We start from the raw sequence: 23081 nt of genomic DNA, 5'->3' as shown, positions 1-23081 counted from the left end.
ATAAAGATCTAAGAATAAAGTTTTCATTTGCAGTAGAAAGAGAAAATTGTATATTTTACTGTGTCTCAGAGTGAGAATAAAAATGTAGGCTGTCATTTTTATCTAAAGTAGTTGTTTTTCCTTTAGCTGTACTATTTAGGAACAGAGTATACATGGACATATATGTCACACTAGGGTTTTACTGATTGGGGTAATCCGGTTTATCTGGAAAATATTCCTTGTTCTGTTAATTAGTTTATGTTACGATGAGGAAAATTTCTCATTTACTGCTCAGAAATACATACACATAGAGAAAATTTCTCGGGAATAGTTAAACATTTTTTAAAAAAACAAACACACAGGTAAAGCTTTGTAGAAATCCTTATGGTTTCTGGGATTTTTTAATATGAGTGTTTCATAATTATTAGTTACTGTAAGTGCCTCTTACATTGACTTATATTGTTAATAAATTCTTGTGAAAATTGCTGTGGATAAGTGGGATTATTACCGTCTTTACTGGAATTATTATAGTAAGCTGGCTTGTGTGGTACACCAACAGTGTGCTTAGCCACAGGTGAAATATGAAAATAAAGATGGTGTTCCAGATAACAGCAATGGAAGGTACAGCTATTGCTGGAATTAAAATATAAAGTCATACAGTAGCACTATCAGAACATCAGAGCACCTCTGTATGAGTGTGTGGGATGTACTTACTGAGTATAAGGTTCCATGCTTTGTTCTAGGCATGCACTATCTTCCCTTGAAGAGTTTAGAGGATCGCTACATAAGAATATGAGTAATATAGAAGGAAGCATGGGATTAATGCCAAATGAGTGGTGCATAGACAAGCACTATAGATGTTTAAAAGGAACCATAACTGAGGCGGTAATATTTTGGCAGGAAGACTTCATAGAGAAGTTGTTTTTAACTTGGAAGAGTAGAGAGGTAAACTTCTCAGGCACAGAGAAGGAACCAGCCAAAATGGGATTGCACATAATGCCTTGCAGACGTGATGGTCAGACTGGCCTCCTCTAGGTCAGAGCTGTAGATGAGGTGTCAAAGCACCAAAGAAGGTACTAGAGAGTCTTCCTGTGCAGGGCTGGCTGTGTTGGTGAGTGCTTAAGAGCTGAAATGTTAGCAGAAGGCAACATGAAGACTACATATAAGAGATGACAGCAACACAGGGACCCTGAAAAGTGTGAATGAGACTTCCCTCCTACTGCTGGCGGTTGAGGCTCGTGTTTAACCACCCAGTTAAGGTAAGGCTTTGACATTCTGGAGCCCCCTTAGACTGTGAGGTTAATTTAATCTCCTCTTTGAAAACATCTTTATTGAAATTCTTGTCCAATGTGCCTCAGTCTCTCCAATCCAGTTCATTTCAAATTGCTTCTATCTCAGCTTCCAGTATCTTATTACAGTCTGCCTGTAGTAAGATTTGTAGGCTCATATATCATGCTAACTAGAAAAAAAAAAAAGTTTTTGGGGGTCATTTTGAATAATACACCGAAAACATGGCTCCTGTTTAACGCAGTTCTGCAAATAATTTGAAGCACATGTATTTATGAAAAATATATCCAGCCTACAAATGTGGCTGTCCTCTTACTTATTAATGTTGTTCTGTAGCCATTTGTACAGCCATTTGTAGCCATTTGTACAGCCATCTGTAGCCATTTCTGCAGACTGCCTTCCTCATCCTGTTTTGTGGGCTATAGATGATTGGTGTGGTTAATCTTTTCCAGCACAGCTTCAAATGAAGACCTTTTAAAAGAAGCCACTTATTAATTGTTGTCCCATTTTTAATTAAGGAAGCCATTAAGTGCTTAGTAAATTATACCTAGGCTTTTAATAGGTAGAATGCATTTTAACTACCATAAACTAAATGTATTTTTAAATTTTAAATGTGTTTTAAAAAATTATTCTTTACTAACCTTTCTGTAAGGCTATGACTGTAGATATTTGGATATAGACGTGCACGAGGCCAACATATAAGTTATTGTGCCAGTTAGGAATGCATTTGACTGAAGCAAACAGAAAACTTGACCACAGTGGCTTTTGTTCTTCAATTTTTCAGAAATGTGGAGGTGAGCAGTTTATGTCTAGCTAGATGCAAAATGATGTCATCACGGTCCCATGTTTTACTGTCTTCCTTCACTGCCTCAGAGTGTGGATTTTTGTCCTTATACTTACTGGTTTCAGGCATTTTTAGCATCTAATACTAGTTCCAGGTAGGAAGGGGAAAGACTTTTTCCTGGCATGGGTGTAGTCTTTTTTTTCTAGGGATGAAAATTCTCTCCATGGACTTCTCCCTACATATCCCTGGTTAGAATTCTGTTACATAGCCACCTGTAGCTGCAAAAGAGGCCAGTAAATTGAGTACTTAACATTCTAGCTTCCATAGCAGAAGACGACAATGGAGAAGGAGCTTGGGAAAAGGTGTTGATAAAGCTAACCTATATTATCTACTAAGGTTTGATGATAACTGCTGGTTTAGAACTTTTGGATTCTGAAACCCAGCATCAGCTACTTTGGGTTGACATCTTTATAGTTCATGTAGTAGTTTGTATACACTAAATGCAATAGCTTGTCTATATGTTTCAGAAAATTTTCATGTTAATTCTGAATTACAGTTAAAATGTTACCTGGTATCCATTTAAGAAATGGAAAAGGTTCCTCCCCCCCAACCCAGTTATGTTGAGATTTCTTAGGCTCTTATTTACTCCTAAGGTGGTAAATGATGTATAGCATTTTAAGCGATAAGATTACTTCTACCCAAATGAACCAGCAAATGTTAGGAGTGATAGTGAAATGTTAACGGGCTTGGAAATGAAGAGATCTAGGTTTTTATATAATCTCTAACATCAGCTAGTTCATAGCCTTGCCCTTCTGAACTCTCTATAAAAGTGGACTAATAGTAGGTCCCCTAGGAAGCCCTGGTGGTGTAGTGGGTAGGAACTATGGCTGCAAACCAAAAGGTTGGCAGTTCAAATCCACCAGATGCTACTTGGAAGCCCTATGGGACAGTTCATGAGTCAGAATCAACTCGATGGCAGTGGTTTTTTTTTTACCTTTCCTACTGGATGTGACATGATATAATGGATATAAAAATGCTTTTTAAAGCGCAGAGTGGTAACAAATATGTAAAGGAACACTAGAATATGACAGTAAATGTCTCATGACAACCCCTTGTCTGGTTGGAGACTGGCATGGCTGACAAGATTAGAGCGAGATGCAGACTCAGAGATTATCTGGTCCAGTCTCTGACAGAGTAAACTAGCCTAGATGGCCTCAAAGGAACACCCATCCTATGAGAATGTGATTCTGTGGAAAGCAGTTGGAATGCCAAATCCTGGCAGAATGAGAAATCTTTTGAAATTAGCACGAGGTTGTCAGGTTTTAGTCAGTGTGACAGCTATTTCAGTCCATGCTTGTTGGGCTCTCTCCTTTGAAAATACATAAACAACGATTCAGATGCTGGGAAAATCCAATTTAAAAAATACTTCATTTTGAGAGTAAATTTCCAAAGCTGCATATTATTTTTAAAAATCTCAATAAGCAAGGAAGTAACAAGAGTTTACCTTGTATAGTTATTATTAAAAACAGCTTTTAAACTGCCTGAGGTGATTTTTACTTGAGTTAATTTTATTTATATGTAGGATAATTAGGCACAACTCAAAGTCACTGACAATTTCCTAATTCAGTGAGCTATTTTTAAGCATATAAAAATCAGCTAAATTAAAAAAAAAAAGTTGATAATAAAGAAACCCTTGGAATGGAATGTACATAACCCTAACTAAATTCAACATTAATCTCTGAATTATTTTATATAATCCTTAATGTCTTCAGGAGAATGATTTTGAATGTATTTATGTATGAAAGCAGCTATTTATTTATAGTACTTAGAAAGTATGTCTGATAATTTACTTCCTTTAAAAAGTCTTTATTTTGAAATGCCCAAACATCAGCTGTTACCGCTTTTTCTTGACGTTCATGTGATGGACACTTAAGTTTTCTATATTGGTTGTGTGTAATCTATCTTCGAGCTAGCCGTTTCATTTTTAGTAATTTACCGTAAGGAAACTAGACATACTGATGGTATATATTACAACATTTTTTAACTGAAAATCTGAGAAGAAAACTAAATGATAAAAGGGATGTATAAATAAACCAAAAAAGCAAAGCCCACTGCCATCAAGTCAATTGCAACTCATAGTGACCCTATAGGACACAGTAGAACTGCCCCATAGGACTTCCAAGAAGCACCTGGTGGATTCGAACAGCTGACCTTTTAGTTAGCAGCCGAACTCTTAACTACTATGCCACCAGGGTTTCCAATGTTTAAAAAAACTACTGTGTATCTGTGTGACAGAATTAAAGATAGCCATTAAAAGTAGTTTCCTATAAGAAAAAAAAAATGCTTATGACATAATGTTATGTGGAAAGAGAAAATGGATAAAAATGACTATAAATCATCTCAATTCAGTATATAATCATACGGCAGTGCAATTACAACTTTGGGAGCAGTAGATTGCACTTCATTATTCTTGATATGAATATGTTAATATCTACGTGCATGGTGTGCTTACTGATGTTTAGCGTGCTATTTTGTGGGGAAATAAAAAAAAAAAATAGTGGATTTTGTGCCAGATGAGAGTGTGTACATGTGTGCACTGTCAGGTTGATTCCAACTCCTAGTGACCCTACAGCACAGAGTAAAACTGCCCTGATGGGTTCCAAGGCTGTAGTCTTTACAGCCAACTGCCACATCTTTCTCCTGCAGAGTGGCTGGTGGGGTCAAGTTGAAGCCTTTTCTGATAGCAGCCAAACGTTTAACCAGTGTGCCACCAGGTAATAGGGATATAGTAAATATGGAAGGAACATTTGAATTTAATGCAAGGCATTATTATACCTTCTTCAGTAGTGAAATCTTGTGATTACAACCTTTTAGGAAGGTGATTGAAGGAAGATTATGTGAAAAATACTGGAGGGCTAACTTTGGATTTGTAAAGTTGAGTAGGAAGCTTTTATTTTTCAGCCAGAATATGCTCTTCACTGGTAGTCGAGTGGTCGAGTGTGAATAGAGGCCAGTACTGATCGTGGGGAGAACTCAAAATTAAACATAGCTATCTTATTTTGTTTTTTTTTTTTTTAAAATAATACATCTTTTTATTTCCATTAGTGGTCTGTTATGAATACGATCTGAGGAAAGAGAAGTGATAGGAAAATAGGTTGCTTTAAAGATGCTTAGATTTGACAACTAGGAGCTTTGTTGCTAGACGTGCTTAGAAATGTACAAAGAAATTCTCACAATATGAATTAAAATCTTACATTAAATGAATCATACTAGGAGCTAGACTATAAAAGGAAGACGAATTACTAAAAAGAGCTATTTTAATTACTGTGTTAAAGAGTAAGTCTGATAAAGATAAAATTTCCTTGTTTACAACATATTTTCTCTAGTACAGTTATGTCTTTTTTTTTTTTTAATTGAGGGAACAGTTTAAAGTATTCAGATTCACATTTCTGAGGTAAACTTTCTGGAATATTTTAAGCAGTCCCTTTAATGTTTAAACAATCTCACCGCTGATCATAATCATGAAAGAGGTTGTCTTTTTATGTATCATTTTCCTTTCTTGTTGTTACCTATAGTCAGATATGAAATAAGGTCAAACACAATTTTTGTTTTCTTATGGCAATCTCTATCTTCCTGCTGAATCCGTAAATTAGAGTCACTACATAGCCCTACCTCAGAACACTCATTTTCTTATGTCAAATAAAGAAGGACAGACATCACTCTTCTGGCCACTGTGTTAGTCATCCACTTGAAAGGTTGGCTATTCACAATCTGTCATTTGGATAAAATACTCATTTGACACAGTTTGGATTTTCAGAGTTCATTCATCCACAACAGGGGTAACAAACTATTGCATAAGGGCAATGCTTTACCACAGAATTGCTTGGATAAAAAGCAGGAGTGGAAGGAAAACAAATTGTCTCAGTTAGAAATGAGATGGTGGATACTTTTTAAATTCATTTACCCTTTACCAAATTCCACGTCAATCACATGGAAATGTTGCATTTTTAAGTAAGTGTTACAACACAACATTTATAGCCCTGGCAAAATGAAAGTGGCCACGTGTCAGGTCTGACTCAGACAGCTCATAACTCCCCGGGTCGGGTCGTTGTTTAGACAAAATTCATTTGCAAAGTAGGTGCAGGAAAATGGCCTGTTCAGTGCTTTTTCACACCAGTTTGCTGCAAAACAAAGACTGACTAGACAGATCTGGGAACTGGTCTGGGCACATCCTTATATTTGTTGATTCAGAAGCCAATTTTTGACCAAAAATGACTTGGAATTTAAGAAAACGAATGATTTTAAAGCTTCAGCAAGATCCTCATTAAGAGATAATCTATATTCATATTGTTTTAAAACCATTAATTAAATAATACATGCATTTTTATGTAAGATTTTGTGAAAATCTGATAGACTTTATAAAACCCATTAGAGAGTTAACACTTCTAAACTAAACCCAGATTTTGAGAAAATTAAATTGCCTTTAATTAACTTCTGGTTCTGCATATAAATAAAAGCCAAACAATTTTGCATGGCGTATCAGTCAGGATTCTTGGCTGAAAGCAGAGGATGACCTCTGACTAATGTACACAGAAAGGGACTTAGTGAAAGATTTTGGGCAAGTCAGAATACTGGCCGGCTACGAGAACCAGGTGAGGCTGGGTTGACAGGGAAGGGCCCAGAAACAGGCTGCATAGCCTCTCTGCGCCTTGTTTGTGCCGCCACCACCAGGCATGTACCAGACCTCGGTTATCAGACACTGACTCTGGAAACACTGCCCCTGCAGCCACAGGAAATCATATGCCTCTGCCATGGCGGCCACCACCCTGGCAGTGAAGCAGTTTACACTGTTGCTGCTGCTTCTCGTCACTAGCTGCCTCCGTCAGATGGATCTCCCGGGGAAATACCAGGTCAGATTTCTGAACCCTAGCTGGAAGGAAGGTTGTGAACAGAATTGTTATGTTTTTTGCTTCTTTGACAGACATAAGTTGGGAGATTCCTCAAGCATAGGAATGGAATATGGATGATGACAGTCCAGAAAAAAATAAAAATGGATATGGCACACAATGCCTTAAACATTAGCATCATAGCCTACTCTATTTCACCCCCACACTCTCCCATGAGTCTTAGATTCTGGCCATAGACTCCTCATCTTCTCTACAACAGCCCCTAGACCATTCTAACATTGTGGTTTTGCTCAAGTTGTTCCCTTGGCCTGAAATGTCCCCCTCTCCTATTTAAAACTACCCTTTAAGGCTCATCTCAAATACCACGCCCTCCATAAAATCTTCCTTTTTCCGCTAGGTAGAAGGAATCTCTTCCTTCATTTAGATTTCTCTCTCTTGCTCTCTCACTCTCTCCCTCTCTTTTGGCTTCTCTCTCATCCCCATTTGAATGCAAGCTCTTCAAGACGAGGTCCATGCTTCAGTCATTTTGTGGAACTTCCAGTCCTAGTGAACATTAGGCTGTATTCACTGGTGTACCCACTAGTCAAAAGAGTTTTTAACATGACTCTTTAAGACTCTAGTTTTGTAATAATTGAATGGGAATTCATGTTTTCATATTTTTCCTCCAGGCACCATTTTACATAAAGCCTCAGTGATGGTCTCTCTGCGTGATTTGAAAAACAAAGCAAACCTAAATTTACATACGTTAAGTTTCTCTCTCCAAATAATGTATAATAATTGATGTGTACAATAACGTTAACATAAGTTATTTTTGTACTAAAAATCAAGCCTCCTTATCTGCTTGCTTAAATGTAGGTTCATTTATATTGGTAGGTTATAATACAAGGAATTTTTCAGAATAATAATAAAAAAAGGAAACATAAACCTAGGGTTTTGCTAAATGAAGACTCCGGATATAGACAGTCTTATTTTATCTGAATGATGTTTGAATTTATGCCATGTGGTGAACTTGATTTCATTTAGTCTGGATTTACATTTAAGACATGAATAATCTTCACTGGAGTTGAAAAGGAAACCCTGGTGGCTTAATGGTTAAGTGCTACGGCTGCTAACCAAAGGGTCAACAGTTCAAGTCCCCCACGCGCTCCTTGGTAACTCTAATGGGCAGACTATGAGTGGGAATCGACTCGACAGCACTGGGTTTGGTTTTGGTTTTTTCGGAGTTGAAAAAGATGAGCTGGAAATAAAGGGGTGCTAACAGCTTTTTTTTTTTTCTTTAACAGCTTTTTCCTGCAGAGCCTGTAATATCACTTAACATGGGAAATCTTTTTATGAGTGCTTCCCCAAGATTAAATGATAACTTAAAGCCTGAGGATATGAAGACAAAAGAATCAAACATATCTTAAATTCTAGTTATTCTGTTTCACATTGTAGTGGCAGATATTATTCCTTTTCACTAGGGACCATTTTCTGTTATCTGAGTTATAGAACTATTAAAGTATGATCTTGATATACTATCTTAGAATCTAAGTACATTTATGTTAATCAAATTATAATGTCATTAAAAGAACTCTCAAAAGGCTTGACATTAAATAGAAATGTTCTAAATTCCTTTTTCCAGTTTTGGTTACCTTAGTGCCTAAGGGCTCAGGGGAATATATTCTCACTGCTTAAATGCACCGCACATTGTCTCTGCACACGTTATAAGAGACTGAAAATCCTTCATAGATCTAAAGGGGTGTGAGTAGGCATCTTGCTAACTTCTTTTTTACAAGCATATGAATCCTTTGTTTGCTATAGATGTGAGGTGAATTTCTGATCCCAGAATTACTTAAAATGTGATGAATCTTCTTTGGCGCTTCCTAACAGAACAAATTCTCAGCATTTGGAGTGATGATATATGTGAATCAGAAAGTAAAGTTTTTCAGAAGAGGTAGTTGTAAAAAAATACGTCATTAGACTTTTGTAAAGTTTTGCTTACCACTAGCTCTTACAGCAGACAGATTTATGCCAGTACCTTAATTATGATTTCCACATGGTGTTTCTTGGTGTAGGTGGAACTTTCCCAAACTTCTGAACTCATCACTTTTGATACAACAGAGCCCATTTAAATTCTCATAATATGAATCCCAACTCATAAGATCCATCTAACATATGAAGATTACCAGACATTAGCACACCTTGACATTATAAGAACACTTAATTTTTTTTTGAGTGCATTATTCTCTTTTGTTAGCCTCTACCATTTCTATCATATATTAGTGAAATTAAGTTTTTAAATTTCCCATAACTTTCATAAAAATAATTAAATTTACCTCATCTTGTTGAATATAGATTTTAATAGCATCGAATAATAATTATTTAAAAAATTTTAGTCCCTGAGGAGATTACCCATTGCCATCAAGTTGATTCCAACTGATCGCGACCCTCTAGGACAGAGTAGAACTTCCCTGTAGGGTTTTCAAGGATCGGCTGGTGAGTTTGAACTGCTGTTCTTTTGGTTGGCAGTTGAGCTGTTAACCACTGTGCCACTAGAGCTCCCAAAGGAGATTAGCTATAACGAAAGAAGGAATTTATATTTGTTGCATCATACACCATGCACATCATGATCTATGCTATCTTGCTTCATTTTTGCAATAACCTTGAGTGCATGTAGGAGTTCCTGGGTGGAGCAAATGGTTAAATACTTGGCTACTAACTGAAAGGTTGGTGGTCCGAATACTTGCAGAGATGCCTTGGAAAGGCGTGGTGATCTACTTTTGGAAGATAACAGCCATTGAAAATCCTATGGAGTGCAGTTCCACCCTGACACACACAGGATTGTCATGAGTCAGGATTGAGTCAATAGCAACTGGTGAGTGGGTTGTATTTTTATCTCCATTTTACAGATGAAGAAACTGATGCTTAAACCAAAACCAAACCCATTGCCATTGAGTCAGTTCTGACTCATAGCAACCCTAAAGGACAGAGTAGAACTACTCATAGGGTTTCCAAGGTTGTAATCTTTATGGAAGCCGACTGCCACATCTTTCTCCCAAAGACCTGTTGGTGAATTAAAACTACTGACCTTTTAGTTAGCAGCCAAGCACTTAACTACTGCACCACCAGAGTTCCAACTGATGTTTAGAAGAGATTAAACAATTTTCCTAAAATCTATATAACTTTAAAGTCTGTGCTATTTGTGCGCTACCTCACCAGATCAGGGAGAGTGTGCTTACTTTGGTTTTTAGTTTTTAAAATATTTTTTATTTGATCATGAATTTGGGAAGTTGAACTTATGTTTAATATTTTCTTCATCTATGTCACGTTACAGAAACCCTGGTGGTGTAGTGGTTAAAAGCTACAGCTGCTAACCAAAAGGTAGGCAGTTCAAATCCACCAGGTGCTCCTATGGGGCAGGTTCTACTCTGTCCTATAGGGTCGCTATGAATCGAAATCGACTTGATGGCAGTGGGTTTGCTTTTTTTTTTTTTTGGTATAACATGTTGCAGGTTCAGTGATACCAGATTTTTATGAGATTAGTGTCAATCAATTCTTATATTTACCCTGCTTCCAATGGAAAAACCCCAGTGGGATGTTTTCTTGGATTCCAAGGCATCTACAGTTGTATTCTTATGAATCAGAACGTTCTCTGCAGACATTATTTTGTGTTTTTTTTTTTTTTTTTGCTGATAATTAAAATATATACTGGCACACAGACAGATTCTGGAACATTTGGATAGCTCTGTTCTAACTGGGCCCTTCCATTCAGTACCAGTATCCATGTTTGTATCTGTATTTACTCTTCATTGGAGCCAAAAAGAAATATTTTCATTATCGTGAGCTAAGGAGAGCAAAAAAGAGACAGACTTAATATGTACATGGTACATTTGTCCCAAATGAAGATTAAAGTATCATTCATGCACACTATGAGGAAGGTTTTACAGTAGTTAAAGTAGAGAAAACTATTGGAGGAATTGATTCATTAGATGGCAGTGATATACACACGCACAACTCAAAAGAACCTGTGCCATTTTAGGCAGTATCATAGACAAAGTCTCAAAACAATTGTCACATTAAATTAGTGCTGTTGATTTGAATTTTAATGGTTGTCATGTTTGCATTTTATTTGTAAATAAAATATATATATAAATAATACTATATTATTATGAGTGATAGAAGTCTACAGATCTTATACTTAGTGATGTGTTTTTACATAATTAGCTAATGTAATAAATAATTTATATCAACAATGAGGATTTGATACAGGACAGATTAAGATACTCCAAATGCCTTGAAGACAGGAACCAGGTTTTATTTAGAGCTCTAGGGAATAGATCTTTCAATAAATTTGTGAAGAATTAAATTGTTTAATATCACATGTAGATAACTGTTAAGGAGATACTGTAATGAGGAGCATATAGATCTTTTTGGGCTTAACTATTAAACATCATCATGACATTCGAAAGGCATTAACTGGAAATCTAATGAAATTAGGTAAATGATAGACAGGTTGCACCAAGTTGCACAGAGCTGGGGAACATGCCTATGTGAGAGTCTGGTAAAACTGCTTTCTGTTGGTATCCTTCTACTCTTCTGGAAACCCTGGTGGTGTAGTGGTCAAGAGCTAAGGCTGCTCACCAAAAAGGTCAGCAGTTTGAATCCACCAGGTGCTCCTTGGAAACCATGGGGGGCAGTTCTACTCTGTCCTATAGAGTCACTATGAGTCGGAGTTGACTCAATGGCAGTGGGTTTGTTTTTTGTTTCTCTACCTTTCCATTATACTTCTCTTTTCTAATGATGGCTCTTCTATGATTCTTATCAAACTTAGAGTTTCCACTTGGAAAATGATAGTCACAGAACTATCATTTTCCCCTTGGCTTCAACACCGTGTCTACCATATTCCCTCTTGTGGTGCTTGGAAGAGGGCTACCCAATACTGCTGTCAAGTCGATGCCAACTCCCAGTGACCCCATAGGGTTTCCAAGGCTGTAAATCTCTACTGAAGCAGATTACCACATCTTTCTCCCATGGAGCCACGGTAGTTTCGAACTGCTGACCTTTTGGTTGGCAATTGATCACTGTGACACCAGGGCTCCTTTGGAAAAGCTCTAGCTGCAGCTAATGCCCATTGGCCTAGAGGTCTCTTTTCTGGGACTAAAATAAGTGGCCCATCTGAATACCCGTGACAGTGTACTGGTGCAGGTGGGGAGGACTAGAAAACTAGTAGTTCTAGACTCATAATGCAAGGTAACAAGAAAGACCTCAGTTTTAATTCATTTAAACATAATTACAGACTATGTGTGAAGATGACTTTTTAAATCACCTATGGTAAAATGGTAAAAAGGTTTCAGGTCACTCATTTGGAACAATGATATGGATATATTATTTTGAAATGTTGGCTATAGCATTGTTGTTTTTGGGTACCATGGAGTTGATTTTCAACTCATTATGACTCCATGCAACAGAGTAGAACTGCTCCGTAGGGTTTTCTAGGCTGTAATCTTTGTAGGAGCAGATCTCCAAATCTTTCTCCTGTGGAACAGTGAGTGGGTTCGAACCACTAACCTTTTGATTAGGAGCTGAGTGCTTAACCATTGTACCATGAGGGCTTCTTGGCTACAGCATATCTCTGTAAATATTCGATCTAATTTTCTAGATCAATATATGTTTAAAAGTTGTACATGAAAACAAAGTTTATCCTACTCACAGATGAAAATTCCAATTTCTGTATTTTTTCTTTTTTGAAAATTACAAAACTAGTTCACACTTACAAAATAATCAAACAATACAAACAGGCAAGGTGGGAAAAGCAATATTCTCTTCTTTTTGCTTCCCAGTAACAATGCATGTGTTTATATTTTAGACAAAATAGTGTTTTATGATTAAAAAATTAAAGCTACAGTAAAGGTTCTTTTGTCATTTCCTTAGCTGCTTGTCAAATGACAATTTTAGTATACTAGTATATTTCTTTTTCTATTTGTTTGAACTTGTCTGTCAAATTCAAAGAAGTAGAAATAGATTAACTGGATTTAAAAGGATGATAAAATGAGTTTATGGATCAGACCCTTTATGATTCAATAAAAACAGTTGTCAGATCCAATACCCAATTACTCCAATATTCACAGTCCGTGAGTCATTCTGAAGCCTTTTGTAAAGTGCTGCCCTGGGTGTTGCAGGTAAAGATGGGCATTAGGAGACTTTGTGGGACAGGAAGAATGTGGAACATGGCACATGCACCTGCTATGAGAAGGCAAAAGCCAGAAAACTCTAGTCTCTTCTTTTGAAACTAGTCTGGGCACCCTAGGAAAAGCCACGAAATAAACCTGGCACCACTTCCTGAATGATCAACTTTGCTTGATGTTTTGAGAGAAGAAAGTTAAAATAAATAAGGTGATATTAAGGAATTAAGTTAAATGCTTAATTTATGAGATTTTTAGTTTTAAATCAAACAAAAGAAATTGTTTTTAAGCTAAGAGCTTATACCGTCAAGTTGCTGAGCTTATATGTATCATCTCCTTTTCCACTAAAGGCACCTCTTCTTGAGAAAATTTGAGAAACTGTGCTGTATGGTAGAGAAAGGAAAGAGAAGAGAGACTCATGGATTTTCATTTTGGACAGTACAGGGGAAGAGAGGAGTGGATAAAAATCTAGGATTTCTCACTCATTTTTTATTCTTTACAGTATTTAGCATAACCTGTGTTAAATGCTTGTGGGGTTTTGATTCAGTTTCTCTTCTTATTACGGAAAAATGATGCTAGTATTGACACCAGCTCCCAAGCTTTGTCAGTAAGTTTTCTTTAAAACTTTTTAACTGGCTGGTACTTCCAAAAAAAAAAAAAAAAACTTTTTTTTTTTTGTTCTGTTCATGTGAGAGGCTATGACTCTCTCAGAGAAAAAAGAACAGGAATTTGAGAGAAGTGAACCTATGAAAATATTATTCGAGCCACAGAACTTATTTTTAACAGCCTTCCCACACTTAGCAATGACTCAAAGAGCAGAAGCATAGAAGCACATCTTAATTCTGAGAAGCATAATGGGGGTGCTGGGCTGAGTTTTTCACCTTTATGAATATTCCTGTTTTGTTCACCAGCTATTTCTTTTATCTTTAGATATGTGGGCTGATGTGAAGTAGCATGGTTGAAGTAAAAACTTTTTGTTTTTTAGCAAAAAAGAGACATTTCTAGAAATTTGTATTTCTCATTTCATAGTTGCTTTCTAAAGAATGATTTTGAGAGCAGATTAGAAAATGTTGGACATAAGGATATTTCCAGGAAGGAATTCTTCATATGAGGAAATAAATTATTATCAACAGGTCACAGTAAAATATGAGATTATAGGGTTACAAAGCAAAAAAATAATGTTTTGAACCTAACAATCCAAGCACAATTATAAATATATGCAAGCTTTTGATTTAGATTGAAATTATGTAAATCTTTATGGATAATTTTGTGTTAATGTGTACTTTCTGCACTTTTCATTTAAAAATGTGTATTTAAGCAAAATATGTGAAATTTTCTATTTTACATTAAATATGGGTTATATTAAATACCAAAGCATCTTATATCTAAATTGATTTTTAGTATTTAATAGTATCAATATGAGTCATTTTACATTTAAGTAACACGTGTCTATATAAATAAATTAATCAGGGAGAAAAGATAATGTAAGAAAGAATTCAGTATTTTTTTTCAATTTTTTATATTATCTTTTCAATATTTTGAGAGTTATTTAATACTGTTTCTCGAGTTTTTGACAAATCTCCTTAAGTTCAAATGTTCAATGTTAGTGCATGAAATAATGTAGGTTTTCATTTCGACTAACATTTTTGAGGAAAAGAAATAGAAGATTATAAAGAGAAATCAATGACAGCCTACGCTGCTTAGTTAATACTGAGGCATATTAGAACACCATGGAAACTTTGAGACTTTTTTTAAAGGATATACCTCAATTCTAGGATTGTTTAAACTAACACACATGCACATAATGTTTTACCAATTTTTTTTTTTTTTTACAAAATCTTGTGATTTGTATACTTTTTCAGTGGATGATAACAGCTAAACAATTACTCACCCTTCTCTCTGGTAATTCAATATGTAAAATGCACAGCTGTGGTGGGGCGATGGGAAAGCAGAGCCCTACCTGATAGGCACGCCCACCCAATGCCTCTCCTTCACTGTGAACTCTGAAGAGGTTCTGGGGGAGCCACGTATTTAGAAAATCACCAGTTTAAATCACTGCCCATCTATCTGGCTTTGCAATTTGCATTTAAAAATAATATCCAAAGATAATTGAAAGACACTATCTGTTTTGGCAAATAGTATAATTATCGCCTATAAATTACCTTTATGTCTTTAACCATTTTAAAATTTTACATTACCACCTACAGACATTCTTGGATGTCTGCTAAGTACCGGGTACAGGAAAAGAAATGGCACCTTCATTCTGAATAGGAAGAGGGAGCATCTACATAGAAACCTAAATCATAGTGTAATAAGCTTTAAATTAGATACCACAGGTAGTATGAGTCAGAAGAGCTTGTAAACATTCAGGGGAGGAGATAAAGGACAAAGAGCTTGGAATGCATTTAAGGAAGAGGTACTTCTTGGCTGATGCTGAAGGAAAGGGGGAAGCTGAATTATCTGTATTGAGAAAAGCAAAATGCATGTATCTCCTGGAGCAATGAATGGCCATATTGCTGCTGAAATGGAGGGTTCTGATAGGAGGGATGAGCAATATCAAGTTGGTAAAACAATTGAAACCCGATATATATGTATATATATTTAGACGAAGTAAGTTTTCTTTAGAAGAGGCCTTCTCTTCTGGAGCCCTCTATCCTCCTACTCAGATTTTACCTGTTACTCTCTGAGCCAGCTGCACAATTCTTACATGGGAGCCTGGTTTCAGTCTTCCTGGATATGATTTCCATTTTCTTCCTTCCTTCCTTCATTCCTTCCTTCTTTCCTTTCTTCCTTTCTTACAACTTCCTTCCAGCTTCCTCCCTTCCAACTTCCTAACTTCCTGACCTACTTCTTTATTAAAGTACATCTTCAAAGGTATGTGGCAGATAAACTGGATGAATTCTTGCAAATCTGAAAATATCTTTATTCCTCTCTCACACTGGATTAATATTTTGACTTAGTATAGAATTCTGTAGAAATACACACATATAGGCACACACACATAGAATGTGCATGTGAGAGAATGTAAAAAATATATAGAAAAGTAGTTTTTCCACAGAATTTGAAGGTATTGCTCAAGTGTCTTCTGTTAACTACTGAAGTACTGTTTGATGGTAGTCTGATTATCCGAATAGTATCAGTTCCTTGTTCTCATGCCCTCTGGAGGTATTAGGTTCTTCTCTTCATCTTCAGTGTTCTAAAGTTTCATGATTTGTGCCTAGGGGTTTGGGATTCATATTTACTTCAGTAAAAAACACTTGTGCCCTTCAGATTGTTTTTTTTCCTCCTGTTATTTCTTTGATACTCTCTTCCCCTTTATTTTTTTCTTTTTCACTCTTTTTTATCCTGAAATAAATGCCTGTTGGCCAGAGGCTTTATCTGGTTATTAACCTTGTCTATGTTTTATCTTTTCTTTCATGTCTTCCTCCTTCTCTGATTGAGTTCTTGGGTGATATCTTCAAATTTATGTTCCATATGATCTCTTGATTTTTAAAATTCATAGTCTTTTAATTTTCTAAATGTTTTTAGTATTCTATGAGTGTTCCTTTTCAAAGCATCCAGTCATTTTCATGGATGTGATACCCTTCTTGACTAAATGAGTTTGTGTGTTTAAGTGTTCTTCTCTACCCTGAAATATCAGTTTTATCTGTTTTTTCTTGCTTATGTTACTGTTTTTTTTTTTTTTTTTTTTAATCTAGTGGCTTGATTTTCTGCTCATCTGTGAGTGAAGGTTTTGGTTAGTTATTCTAATAAACTGGCTTTTATTTCTTCTGGTGTTGTAGAACTAGTTTTATTTCCTGCTGGGCCTTTCTCTGGAGTGGGGCATCTGACTTGGAGCTATGTGTATGAGGAAGGTGAGCTAACTGAAAATTTTTGCTTAGAGCAAGTGGGCAGGGAAACAGCTGTCAGGCTGCTGGCCCCATAGAAAGCCTTATTCCAGATACTTTACCTTTTTTTGTTATATACCTTTGTCGAATTATTTTTGTTACTCATTAAATGCTGCTTTACTGCTGGTTCTTCATTCATGGAAAACTTGCTTATTAGCAAGTTAAGAATCATTTTCAGCTTTCAAAGCAGAATTGAAAGTAAAAAACAAAAGAAAAAGGCACTGTGATTCCAAAGTATCTGTCAGAAAGCCATTAGAGTAAAATTATGAACTTTATTTCTTATCTTTCATGTAGGACTTTATTGATTCTTACATTTCAAGGTCTTATTAAGAAGAGTGCTTTCTTGTTTATCTACATAAAAAGAAAATAGAAAAAGAAAAGGGGCATAGCTAGAAATAGGTGATTTGCTAAAGATCAAAGTTAAAAAGAAGATGGAGCCAAACAATGTGAATAATGTTTTACCATTTCTAGATTAAGGTGTGTTCAGTGCCTTCTTTTTAAGAAGATAAAGAAAGGAGTTCTTTTAAAGACAGATTATTTTTGAATAGCTAAAGAAAATTTTTAAAAGATTAATCACGGAAAGAATAAAATGTTGAGCTCCATTTTTCCCTCCGAACCTAAATAAGTGAGCTGTAACTCTAGATAGGCAAACATTTCAAAGTCCTGCTGATCCTTCACAGCTCTGCTTGGATCCTGCCTTCTTAATGAAACCTTCCTTGATAAAATCCCCACCGATTGTGCCCTCTCTAGCTCCTTAGCACATCCACCTCTTTATTTCTCTGTCTTGTAATACTTATATGTTGCTTCATACACTAATTTGTGCACGAATATTACAGTTACAGTTAGATGTTAACTTTGTTGTCCACAAAACCTTGTTTTTATTTATCTTTGTATTTTTCTTAGATTCTTTTGACTAGTAGATATGTAAATAATACTGGTCAAATGATTAAAATATAATGTCATCACTGTTTTCACTGTCTTACCGTTTTCCAATATTTGTTTCTTGCTATCTATGCTAACAACATTGCTGCCATTTTTAAGCTCACGTATTCTGAATTGCTGCCTTTCATTGCTTTTGCTTCACATTTCCTAGCGTTACTTCTGGGACTGTATTTTGTGTTTTGTCTTATGGTTTGCATCTTGAAATTTGGATATTATGAATAAAAGAGTTGAAAACAAGTACTCTCTTCTGCTTTTTCACATTCACTTTTATTATAACTTAGTAAATCAGAGAAACTCTTAATTTACATGAATGTGAGCTGCGTCAACTTCAATATTTTAACTAGGGATCAATAACAATAAACATATTTTTTGATCTGGAATAGCTGACTTCATTCGTATGCAGTTTGAATATGCAACTAAAAAGACAAGATTATAAATATAAGCAGTTTCCATAGATAGCATTTTTAAACTTATTTGCATTAAGATTTCTATGTCACCAGTGTGGAAAATATGCTGACAGCTATGATAAATTTGAAAATTTTCTTTGATTACAGTGTTACTTTGCATATATATTTTGTTATAGTTTAAGGTATACTTTTTCTCGTTATTGCAATGGAAGTATATATCATTTTTGTAGCTTTTTAATGGCACTCTAAAACTTCTATGATATCATATTTCATTATTTCAAATATGATATACAGATAGTCCCCAGTGTATGACGGGGTCCTGTTCTGATGACCCCATCATGAGCGAATTCTGACGTCTGGTGAATACCTTTTTTTTTTTTAGTTTTCTTATTATATATATTGCCTTTTATTATCAGAATCTTTATAAATCCAATCTTTATTTGTCAGTATCAGTGTCGTAACAGTGAAGTTGGAACCCGTTACAGCCTTTGGGCACATGCACCATTCACTTGTCGTATGAATGTAGAGTTGAACGTTACCCGACTTTCTATCAGTTACAACTTTCTACACCAACACCAACACAAACTTCATTGTAGACCAGGCCACAGCTTGCTTTATGGCAGTGTTTTGACCAGTAAATCATAACATTAAACATCTGGAAGTGAGCGTCTGAGAATGATAACATTAGCAAATTATGTGTTGTAACACTGTATGTTGTGCGTACTACTAACGAAACAAGTGCAAAAAAAAAAAAAAAGGACTGTCATTAAGTGTGGCTTGTCATAACTTGAATATGTCTTAAGTTGGGGACTACTTGTGTTTGAGTGGTGTTGAGTGTTTGATTGAGTGGTATTGAGTGTTTAAGCATTTTTGATGCTGGATATATTGTTCAGACAAACCGTAGAATATCTCTATTCCAGAGAATTTTGAGTAGACTAAGTTGGTTTTATGACAATAGAAGACTATTTGTTGAAGTTAGAAGTGGCTTTTCTGGGACCCTATAAGTGGAATTTCCCCATCCTCCAGACAGGGATATGCCTACCCTTTTCTGTTCCTATAGCACTCAGTGCACATCTCCAACATGGCCCTTATGATGTCATTTTTGGCTTTACAGGCCCTGCTTATCTGACTGTTTGCAGAAGGATGGGCAGAACTTGGCATATAGTAGATATTTACTAAATATCTTTGAATATGTGAATGAATAAAGTTGATCTCCTGAAACTTGGGGGATCTTTGAAGGTTTTTGACCAACATAATCTAGTAAAAACAGTGTCTCTAATACATTTATTTCTCAATACTTTTTAAAATATTAGCATTTTATCACTTAATACATTTTTTAATAAATAAAAGGCCCTACATTCAGAGACTGATATTGATCAATATCAAAGATTGAGATTTTTCCTTATGAAAAATTTACTGAAAATTCAAAAAATATTTGTGATTTTTATCATTTAAAAAAAAAAACTATAGTGTGATGAGCAAGAATTGAGGCATTTTATTTGAATACATGAGAAAATGCAAACTACAAAAAGTGCAATTAAACTCCAACTCTGGTTTTAGTTACATCTATTTGTTTTAAAGTTTAAAAAAATCTTAATATAATAATATCTGATAATTTGGTAAATATAAAATTTTGCATCAGCATTGTTTTAGTAGATGAATTATTTTATATACTAATTCATTATAATCTTTTAAAGCAAAGACTTTGTTTCATTGTTTAATAGGTAAACTAGTTTTTACTTTTGCTGCACTATACTTAACAGATGTTTAGGGGACATCTTACATGTGCCCTACTCCAAATATTAGCATAAATAGGGAACACTGTTATAAAGGGCTGCCCTTTTGACTATTTTGCCTCGTGGACTGAATTATCAAATTATAATTTATTTTCCAAACTACTCTTTGAAAGTTATGTCCACCAGTGGCATATTACAGTGGATATGATCAAACCGGTAGAAAATTTCCGCAGCATGTTCTGAGTTGAAATTCTTCCCAGAGTGACTTGAATTGGAATGTTTGGTTAATGGCAGCAAGTCTGCCTTGCTTTTCACCATAAATGGTACAGACGTGAGTTTTCAGAAAATGGGCCATGGAAATTGCAGCTAATGCACGGAATACACCAAAAGGGGTAATTGCTTTCTTCCTCCCCTCTTTAAATTCAGTATTTCTGACATTGCAAAACTTGCTCAAAATGCTTACTTTCCTAATTGCAACATATTAAGTCAATAAAAGCAGAGAAGGTATATAATAGTGCTAAAAGAGTTTGAATTGGGAGAAAATAAAAGTGCATTTACACTGGCTTATTATCTCTTAGAATAATTTCATGTAAAACCATAGAGCTGTAGAAAAAATTACTCCTCCAAATTTTCTGAACTTTCCAAATTGAACATTTTACTAGAGAATAAAATTTTAGATCCCTTACTCTGCCCTTCAAGGAACACTGGCTACTTGTGAATACTTCGTTTACCATCTAAGTGCACTGTACACAATATATGCTTAGCCCTGGGGATTTTTTTTTCTGACACCAAAAAGCCCTGAACTGCACCAGTCCTTCCTTACCCTTCTGTATTCTTAATTTTAAACACTTCTTCAGGCAACCCATTCTCCCATCACACTTTTTTTTCCCCTTTCAGCATAATTATGCAACTGTTTGTGCTTTCCACCCCCCAAATCCATTAGTCCCTCCCTAGCTTCCTTCTATGTTCAATCATTTCAGGAGGTTATATATGATCAAAGACCAAAGGTATTGAAAGAAGGAGCCCAAGCTGCACTGAAGGGATTGGAGAAAAACAAGATGCCAGGAATTGACAGAATACCAACTGAGAGGTTTCAACAAACAGATGCAACACTGGAAGTGCTCATTAGTCTGTGTCAAGAAATTTGGTGGATAGCTACCTGGTCAGCCGACTGGAAGAGATCCATATTTGTGCCCATTCCAAAGAAAGGTGATCCAACCGAATGCAGAAATTACAAAACAGTATCATTCATATCACACACAAGTGAAATTTTCCTGAAAATAGTTAAAAAATGGTTGCAGTACGTTAACAGGGGACTGCCAGGAATTCAAGCCGGATTCAGAAGACATGGAATGAGGAATGTCATTGTTGATGTCAGATGGATCTTGGCTGAAAGTAGAGAATACCAGAAAGATGTTTACCTGTGTTTTATTGACTATGCAGAAATTCAACTGTGTGGACCATAACAAACTATGCATAACATTATGAAGAATGGGAATTCCAGAAGACTTAATTGTGCTCAAGAGGCAGTCATTCAAACAGAACAAAGAGGTACTGGGTGTTTTAAAATCAGGAAAGATGTGTGTCAGGGTTGTATCTTTCCAATAGTTCCATCTTCATGCTGAGCAAAATAGTCCAAGAAACTATATGAAGAAGAACGGGGCATCAGGATTGGAGGAAGACTCATTAATAACCTGTGATATGCAGATGACACAACCTTACTTGCTGAAAGTGAAGGGGGCCTGAAGCACTTACTGATGAAGATCAAAGACTACAGCCTTCAGTTATGGACTAAACCTCAACATAAAGAAAACAAAAGTCCTCACAACTGGACCAATAAGCAACAACATGATAAATGAAGAAAATATTGAAGTTGACAATGATTTCATTTTACTTGGATCCACAATCAGTGCCCATGAAACAGCAGTCAAGAAATCAAATGACATATTGCATTGGACAAATCTGCTGCAAAAGACCACTTTACAGTTTTAAAGAACAAAGATGTCATTTTGAGGACTAAGGTGTGCCTGATCCAAGCCATGGTATTTTCAGTCACCTCATATGCATGGGAAAACTGAACAGTGAATAAGGAGGACTGAAGAAGAATTGAAGCATTTGAATTATGGTGTTGGCAAAGAATACTGAATATACCCGGGACTGCCAGATGAAGGAACAAATCTGTCTTGGAAGAAGTATAGCCAGAGTGGTCCTTAGAAGAGAGGATGGCAAGACTTTGTCTGATGTACTTTGGTCATGTTATCAGGAGGGACCAGTCCCTGGAGAAGGACATCATACTTGGTAAAGTGGAAGGTCAGCAAAAAGAGGAAGACCCTCAATGAGATGGATTGACACAGTGGCTGCAATAACGGAGTCAAACATAGCAAAATTGTAAGGATGGTACAGGACTGGGCAGCATTTCATTTTGCTGTACACGGAGTGGCTATGAGTCGGGACTGACAGCAACAAGGAAACCCTGGTGGTGTAGTGGTTAAGAGCTACATCTGCTTACCAAAATGCTGGCAGTTCGAAATCCCCAGGTGCTCCTTGGAAACTCCATGGGACAGTTCTACTCTGTCCTGTAGGCATGTTATGAGTTGAAATTGACTTGATGGAAACAGGTTTGGTTTTGGTTTTAACAGCAACAAGCTTCTTGTACTTTCTTAACTGTGATATCTATGTATGTGTATATATACATATCCCATGGTCTAAAATTTCAATAATACTTTATATCATGTTGTTGTTGTGTGTCGTTGAGTTGATACCAATTCATAGTGACCCTATATTACAGAGCAGAACTGCCCCCTAGGGTTTTCTAGGCTGTAATCTTTTTTGTGTGTGTGTGATTTTTTTTTTCCTAAATTTTATTTATTTTGTTGTTGTTGAGAATATACACAGCAAAACATATACCAATTCAACAGTTTCTACATTTACTATTTAGTGACGTTGTTCACATTCTTCGAGTTGTGCAACCATTCTCACCCTCCTTTTCTG

At 35.9% G+C, this 23081-nt stretch overlaps 1 protein-coding gene across 1 annotated transcript in view; it reads left to right on the top strand.

Annotated features, from left to right (window-relative positions):
* Positions 1–23081, top strand: part of CHSY3 (chondroitin sulfate synthase 3) — a 293152-nt gene that overhangs the window by 21780 nt on the left and 248291 nt on the right. The gene's annotated exons all lie outside the window — the stretch shown is intronic.

Source organism: Loxodonta africana, chromosome 2, assembly GCF_030014295.1.
Source record: "Loxodonta africana isolate mLoxAfr1 chromosome 2, mLoxAfr1.hap2, whole genome shotgun sequence".
NCBI classification, from domain to species: domain Eukaryota; kingdom Metazoa; phylum Chordata; class Mammalia; order Proboscidea; family Elephantidae; genus Loxodonta; species Loxodonta africana.
This window is presented reverse-complemented; position numbering and strand designations above follow the sequence as displayed.